Source organism: Pogona vitticeps, chromosome 3 (genome assembly GCF_051106095.1).
Source record: "Pogona vitticeps strain Pit_001003342236 chromosome 3, PviZW2.1, whole genome shotgun sequence".
Lineage (NCBI taxonomy): Eukaryota > Metazoa > Chordata > Lepidosauria > Squamata > Agamidae > Pogona > Pogona vitticeps.
In genome coordinates, this window is record NC_135785.1 from 189,464,861 (window position 1) to 189,473,730 (window position 8,870).

Below are 8,870 nucleotides of genomic sequence, written 5' to 3' on the forward strand. Positions count from 1 at the left end.
ATCCTACCTTCATGTAATGCCAATTTCCTCTGGTGATTCTAAGCCGAGTCATTTATTTTGTGCCCACTTCAGGTCATTCATAAGGTGCGCCCACAATCTCTTTCCCTCCTGAAAGCCCATATTATGCAGTCTCGTTTCCTAAACTCGATCTATCTGTGTCAGAGGCACAGCAGTAAGTCTGCTTCTCTGTATGAGGGAAATTGTTTTCTACTAAGTGATGACCTCAGCTTAGCAGTTCCTTTTCCTGCACATCACAGCTCCCAGTCAGCCTTGCTGCAGCGAGTGCACTTTTGAGTGGCTTTATGACATATATAAGGCCCTCTTTGGCATTCATACTGTGCTTCTCTATTGTTTACAAGCTAGCAGTGAATTATTTATGGAAGTTGCAGGAGATACGACTCTCTTTTTTTAACCCAAAAGTTGCATTTTATCTTGTGGGAAGGTTTTATATGAAAGCTATTTTTTCAGGTTTATGTCCTTTTTGCATTTATTTGACGGATTTTATGGCACCAATCCCATGTTTCCATTTTTATTACTGTTAAAACCCATCTCTAAAAATTATTATTAACTGCAGCATAGCCTTAGTCCAACGGATGATATTTTTCTTACCCTTTTTGCTGCAGACTGACTTCAGACAGAATGACAAAATGACTATAAACAATCTCAGCCATTTTGTTCTCCTAAAATAAGACCAAAGGCCACACATTTTTTATGGCTTAATACAATTCATGGTGATACATAGCCATCTAAAGAATCATATGAACCATAAAACAATCAATTACAGTAACTACTAAATTGATATAATTCAGGGTCCAACTTAGATACTTTTGATCCTTGAGGGAAATTATGTTTTGCTCTGCCAGACTAGTGTTATTTCAATTAGTTTACATAATAAAGCTAATTAAGGATAGCCATACATCCTTCTTGAGTGTAGACAGCCCAATTCACTATTTATTTATTTTTTGCAAATTTATATTATCTTTCATCCTCCTTTTTGGAGTTCCATGTCCTCCTTTATGGTGGTATATAAGCAATCAGTCTAACCATATCTGATAAATTAGAGTTATGACTTACGCTTTCATGTATGCTCGAGTTCCATCTACAGTGTGATGCCTCATTCACACATCCAAGTTACCAGTTGATGCTGTAGTCATCAGGTTTAACATGCATGTATGAAAGGTACCTGAGACAGAGGATAAAGGAAGACGTTTTCCCTTGTTGGAAATTGCTGCAACATTCCTTGACATAGGTTCACCTGATTTGTGGGTGAGTGAACAATAAAACAAAAGATGCATGTTTGAGTGGGTAAAATTGCTAAGGATAGGGAGAAGAAGGCTTACTATGATGGTCTTAATTTGTGTATCTCATATAAAAAGTGATAGAACCCGTTGTGACAATGGGAGCAGACCCTTGTAATGTAGTTCAAACATCTGAGTCTAATTTTTATGCCATTATGGAAATTCATCTGAGATCTGTTCCGGCTTTTGATTTGAACTTTTAAAAAAGAAATGAAGTTACAGCTGTTGCCCTGGTAAGCATTCTTCCTCCTAAAACCTGTGTGTGTGTGTGTGTGTGTGTGTGTGTGTGTGTGTGTGTGTGTGTGTGTGTGTGTGTGTGTGTGTTTTGAACCAAAGCCTCTCCCTGTCTTAATAGAAATGGTAGCCTTGATTCACTAAGTGTGGAGGTTGCAGCAAAGCATGGTTGGAAGTATCACTTCTGGTCTAATTACTTCTAGGCACAATTTTAAAATCTCTCTCTCTCTCTGTATGTTTGTGTGTGTGAAATACTTCTAAAATACTCAGTGCTCCTTACCCACAATTGTTTTCTACTTTTATTTTAATGGAAAAGGAAGACTTATACTGAACAATCATTTAAGCGTCTGTCAGTCTGACTGCCTTCAGTTCTTGCTTTCTAGATCCTGAACAAATTGCCCATCTTGAGGAAATAACTCTGCAGTCTGAATGCTAGAAGTGCTATACATTGTGATATGACTGACAGCAATAGTGAAGCATTCTTACCATGACTTCTTCCCCCACTTCATAACAGACACAGCTAAGCATTTCACAAATACTAATCTTCTTGAGTGACATCCTAGTTTTTCTTCAGAAAAATTGTCTGTGTAAATGTGTCAGTCTTTCATAAGTGTAGAAACCACAGGTCAAATTCAGCCCACAGCTTCAGGGCACAGTGTTTTATCTTTATATTTATCCATTCAACTTCTATGCTGCCCGCACTCTGCAAGAGTCTCTGGGCAGCTTCCAACATCAATTAAAACAAATCAATTAAAACAAACAAACTAAAAAACAATACAGTTAAAACAAAAACAATCTACAAAAACAATCTAGATCCATGACTATCAATTAAAATTAAAATTAAAACCTTCATTTAAAACCTTCAATTAAAAAACTTCTGGAAGTCGGAAGTTTTGAAGTCAGAAAGCTACCAGACATTGGGGAAGAGATTCCCATGTTGTCGTAGTAATAGGCATCTTTCAGTTTTGAGAGACTATGGTAACATGCTCTGTATTGAGGACCTGGAACAGCGTCTAGTGTGGCTGAAAAGGCCAATTCGAGAGTGACAATCCCTTCCACGCTGAAGACAAATACAATCTGTCCCCTGTCCAGCTCCTTGATTTTGCTGGCTTTGTGACTGCCTCATTGCCTCGGCCTGCTGGACAAATGCCTCTTCAAAATGGGAGAGGCCATGCTGCACTGCCTGCCTCCAGGATGAACACTCAGATGTCAAGGTTTGCCATCTGTTGAGGTCCATTCCTAAGGCCTTCAGATCCTACTTCCAGATATTCTTGTTCACAGCTGTGGTTCCCCCTCTGGGGTGCTTTCCCTGCACTAATTCTCCATACAGGAGATCTTTTGGAATCTGACTGTCAGATATTCTCATGACATGCCTGAGCCAATGTAGATGTCACTGTTTCAATAATGTAGACATGTTAAAAATTCCAGCTTGTTCTAGGGCCACACTATTTGAAACTTGGTCCTGCCAAGTGATACCAAAAACGTGTCAGAGACAACACATATGGAATATATTCAACTTCCTCTCCTGGGGTCCAGGACTCACTGCAGTACAGGAGTGTACTCAGGACACAGGCTTTATAGACCTGTATCTTGGTATATGCTGTTAGCTTCTTGTTAAGCCCTACTCTCTTTGTGAGTCTAGAGACTTTGTGGTAGCTGCTTTGCCAATGTGTTTATCCAGCTCGACACTGGGAAAACTTTGTGAGGAAAAGCAAACGTTGGTGTGGCTCAGTAGCTACATAACTACAGTTAATTTTAAAAAGATATGATCAAGTAGGTATACAAATTGTACTGAGGAAGTTGTAATTTACTAATTCAATGATAAAAGAAACATAACCAACATTTAATTCAGTGAGATATTTATTACTAAAACACGCAGTTCAGCAAACCTTATTTTTATGTTATGAAGGACAAGACTGTGGGAAAATGTTTGACTAGTTCATCATTGTTGACTGCCAAAGACTCAAGGACCTGACAGTCACAAACAACAGACCAACAATTAATGTATTTGTCTAGATTGTAAGAATTACATTACATACTAAGGGCACTGTTTTTTCAACTTCACCCTCTCCCCGACATGCAGTTCTTTCAAAGCTTCAGGCCTGAACAATCAGCCTTGTAAATGAGCCTTGTGTTTACCCCCAGTGGCTAATCACAAAACAAAAGCAAGATAATTTGGAAAATGCAAAGTGATGCAAACATTTGCTTTTTAAGGACTTGCACTTTTAATAATGTGGAGACTGAATTATACACATAATTTGGGCCTGGATTGATACTTCCTTTGGGAAAAAAATCCTTGTCTTGTACGTACTGGAAGGCTGTACTGATGGAAAAGAAGATGCTTGAGGAATAATCCACATTTGCATTAATGTATTGGTTTTTGAAGACTAGACAGGAATTTACTGCCCCATCTTTTCCATGTTGAAAAGCTTTCTGAAGGGTCTGTCTTCTGAAATGCTGCAACTCCACCACTGCTATGATCATAGTTACTGTTGAAAGTGTTGACTTAAAGGATTTCAGAAATGTTCCATGGCAGATTAAGCTTCTTGGATTTTTGTTTTTTTTTTTTTAATGGAACTATATTTAATTATATTGTGTATCAGTACTGGTTGTCTTCCCCCCCACCCTTTCTGTTCCTGTTTTTTGTTCTTTAACCTTCTACTGGTGAAATGTATGGTGTTATGGGAACTCAATCTTTTATAGGTGCTCATGGGCACTATTCACACAGATGAGGCAAGGTTATATTGATGGAAGAGAAGATGCCTGGGAACAATCCAATAGCCCTCAACCAAATCAATGCATTTACTCGCAAAAGATTAAATACAAAACAACTATAAAATCTTTTCCAACTCTGAAAATTTTCTGAAGGGCCATTTTCCAAGCTTGCATATTCCCATTGTTTTCTTTTAGATATCATAATACTGTACTTATTTCATATTAATGCATGGCCCTTCCTAAGAATCCCCCTCTTGCATTGGAAGTTTATCATCTTGTATATCAAGATGAAGGGTCTTGTACACATGTTATATCTCATTCACAGAAGTCGAATATGTATACATTTGGTGCTGTGGTAAGGGTGTTTTTCTCCTTATCTGTTACTATCCACCATTCCAGTGAAACTCTGAGATGCTCTTTCTGTGCACTCAAGAGGTGTGTCCCAGTTCTTTTTTCAGAACCTCTGAAATATTTGCATGTCATATTGCTTTAGAGAAGAATCAGTATAATGACATGCTAAAGCTTTTCATAACTCAATAGTGGTAGAATTATGTCAAGGACCCATACCGCTATCCTACCACTTCTAAAATTAGGAATGAATTCAGCATGTCATTATAGTAATTCTTCTATGGAATAGCATTCCAATTTATGTCTCCCCAGGTTCTTAATTTTCTCTTCTCTCCCCAGTTAGTTGTGCCCCTCTCTCCACATGTTAGTAGCCTTCTCTTGTCCCTTTTATTTATTTATTTATTTAAAATAGTTATATGTCATCTTTCTCTGAAAGGATCCAAGGTGGCTTACAGTATAAAAAGAAATAAAGTTAAAAGCTAAATCATAAATTATTACAATATTTTAAAAGCATTAAACATGTATCATATTCAAAATCATAATAAAAGCAATATCCAAAATAAAAGTAAAACACAGAATAAAATGATCTCTTATTTAAAAAAGTTCCCTTGGTCTGCTTTTCTGGAAGGAGATCTCTTTCCCTTACATTTAGAGATGGCCATGAACTGGCATGTTTACTGGTTTATTTACTGTTCTGTGCTTCAGTGCCTCTCCTCTCTGGCAGGTGTCCATTCAGAGACAGCACCTGGAGGAGACGTGGCAGGGAAATTGGGATGCTGCCTCTGAGTCAGAGGGGCAGGGTGCCAAACCGGTGAACACTTCTTGTGGTGATAAGCAAACCAGGACGAACTGGTGGCTTGTGCCCATCTCTCCTTATATTATCTGGCGGTTTAGAGAAAGAGGAGCAGGGAAGGAGAGAATAGAGTGATCTGAAGGTCTGTCTAGCTTTACTGAGTTGTAATTTTTTTTAGTGTACTCAGGTCTTTCATACAGTATAATGGTTCCAAACTGTGGAATCATGTTTCCCTCTAAATCCTTTATTAAATAATCTCTCGCAATTATTAATAAAAATAACAACAAGAAAACAGCAGCAGCAGCGAAAAACAACAAAAGAGGATATTTATGTGTTTACAGGCATGCTGGTATTATAATGTATGATATGCTGCTGGGAAGAGGACCAGATTGGGAGAAACATGGAGTGACCCTAATTATTCCTGGGGTCTGAAAAGGTCACAAGTAGATAAACTGTGGCAGTTCAGTCAGTAGGAGATGGCACATCATATTTGCAGGAGGACATGGATGTTGAGGGATAGTAAATTCTTAGTGATTGCACCTGGTTCCAACATGTTCCATAGGTTCAGAACTACTTAGATATTGTATCAGGTAACAGTCACCTCTCCCTAAAGAGAGTATGAGGTTTGGACAGGGAGTCACTGTGGGAGCAAATCTACCACCTTTATCTCTGAAGTAGGTCCTTTAGGCCTCAGAAGTGCGTAGCATAAGCCCCATGGACAAGCCTGACCTTAAGAGAAAACATTTGCTTACTTCCAAAGCTATCAAGTGTTGACTTTGTGCTTCCTTAGACAACACAACAGGCCTGCAAAGTCGAACCTGTTATCAAATCACCACTGGATTTAGATGTAAGCCCTGCTGTTTCAGTCCTCAGTAAGGATTATATTTGTTTTTATTAAGAAAATAAAGTTTCATTAAGAATACAGTTGTTATGGAGAAGCAATTAACCATTATACATATCCAAAAGCCATAATGGTTAAATAAAGCTGCTATTTTTCATTTAAAATACAAAATAGTAGAAACTAAGGTAAGTAATCATCTTGGCTTCTAAGCTGGGCTATTCCCTCCTCCTCTTCCTGGTTTCAAAAAAAACAAACTGTTTTTCTTTGCTACATCCTGCAAAACATTCTTCAACATACACCAACCAGCAACAAAAAGAGAAGCTCTCACATATGCAAAACAATCATTTTTCTACATGTCTAAGACCTCCTTCTTTTTGACACTTAGCAGCTGTTATCCAATTAATTGCAAGAAAACAACACATCTCTCTACCCATATTTCTCATGAGTCTGCTGGTGTTTTTATCTTGTTTCCAATTAAAGTGGTGTTCTTGTTTGGTCTTCTTGGGCCTCTCTCTGTGGCCTTGCCCTTATCTTAGTAACAGGCTCATCTTGTACCAGGCAACTCTGTAAAAACAATCTCATATATTCCATTGCTTTTAACTCGTCTTAACAGAACTTGAAAGAGTCCATCTTCTTTTATGTGACTACAAGTCCCATCGTTTGTCAATATCATTACATATCATGTATCATCATTTCAGGGAATACAGGGATCTGGTATCAAAATGCCCAGAGAGTTACATTTGATGAAAGACATAGTACTAATATGTTGAATTGTGGCATTTCTGGGGAATAAATATAGATTTTAGAATGATAGAAAATATGTGCAAATGGAAGATGCAAACTACTGTAGTGTGTCTTATTCATTGTTTTTATTGACATGTTTGGCTATTTTCAACAATATTTTGGCTTCATAGCTTTTTTCTCTTTATTATAATTGTTAGTCTAGAATGTTGCCTTCTTATTTCATTGACTATAAAATAAACTGGCCCTCAGAAAGTATGGCTGATACCAAGTTTCAAAGCTTTTGAAACATGCATCATTATTCTGTGGCGTTTCATAGACTTTTAGCCCATTTTACTTGCCCTAACATGGCAGTTGTTTCTTGATAAACCAAGGCATTATTATTTGGGGGTATTCATCCTTTTTATTACAGCAAAGGTAATATCCCAAACAGGCTTTTCAGAATACAGTGACAGATTCATTAGGACTGAATTTACGAGTTCAGCATATCCTCAAAATAGGTTTGGCCCTGTTATATTTTCACAGCTGTCATTTTGCTGCTATAACATAACAGTGCAGAGAGAGAGAGAGAGAGAGAGAGAGAGAACACGATAAAAAGAATAATTCCTTTTTGTACATGTCAGCTATTTCTTCTTTGCTAAAAATAATATTTTCTTTTTTAAATAAGTAGTGATCAGGAATGGGTCATTTAAAAAGACCAACAACAGCAAGAGTCACAGTACTGAGATTATATATAAATTGCTGTTCTTTTTAATGTGAAAGAAAGGGAAAGATTAAATCTGTTTACAATTATTCCTTCATAATACAGAAAATAATATGGAAATGTCAAAATATCATTGAGTTAAATGTCTTTCCTCATTTTCTTTCAAATCAAAGAAAATATACTATAGATGTAGTATCTAATGTCCATGAGTTATGGCCAAGCCAAAAGTCTGATCAAACAAGGGATCTTAGACATAGAAAGGCTGCATGCTCTGAATAGAGTTACTATAGATGTTTTGGATTTGGTTGTCTCTTCTTGAATAGAAGGAATCACAGAAGTGAGGTGCTGCACTGTCAATAGTAGATGAGATGGGCAGGGACAATCTAAACAGTGTCAAGCTCTCAGAGATTGTCCTACCAGACAGTAATGTAAGCTAAATGAGGGACATCCAAAGCAAACACCCATATATAATCCAGAGCTTAACAAGTTTAATCGGAAACAGCAAAGAGGCAGGGAAATGAAGTCAAGGCAATCCAAGGTCACATACAGGAGATACCGGTAATCACAAAAAGAGTTTGGGTGCAAGCAGAATTTGTTGCTCAGGAGAAGCCTTTCATATATATATGAATGACAAGTGCATATACATATGACCTTTGACTATATAGAAATGTATGTCAGCATTCCCAACTGTTTTTTTGGAAATCAAAAATGTAAAACTTGGATTTTAAGATTACAAAATCTAAAAGCTCATTTTACTTACAGCCATTTCTGTGCATAATATAAAAGAATAGAACTGATGATTGAAATTTTATCGATACTCAGATGAGGTTTTGAATAATGCAGCTATTATGCCAATGAAACATTTATTTTTGACACTGGAGTTACATCTACTCATATTATGAACATAAACCCTCCAGGATAGATTTTATTTACATATAAACTATAACTGAAATAATTTGGTTGACACCAGAACTGTTTGATAATGAGAACTGTACAGTAATAAGAACTGTTTAGTCATAAATCAATATTAGTTTTCATAGCTGACTTGCCACACTTCTTCATCAATTATTCAGTGGAAATTCCAGACAATAAACCAATGAACCTTCACATACTGCAGCAGTAATGGAAACTGGCTGCTGCTTGTGAACAGATCAGAAATGATACACAAAAACATTTGATTCTTTCTAGTTGTAACCA

General features: G+C 37.0%; 1 protein-coding gene across 2 annotated transcripts in view; it reads right to left on the reverse strand.

Annotated features, from left to right (window-relative positions):
* Positions 1-7,307, reverse strand: part of LOC140705709 (uncharacterized) — a 55,343-nt gene extending 48,036 nt beyond the window's left edge. For both annotated transcript variants that reach the window (XM_078390458.1, XM_078390457.1), the window contains exon 1: positions 8-7,307. The gene's annotated coding sequence lies outside the window, so the exon portion shown is untranslated. The remainder of the gene's footprint in view (positions 1-7) is intronic.
* Between the last annotated feature and the right edge of the window lie 1,563 nt (positions 7,308-8,870).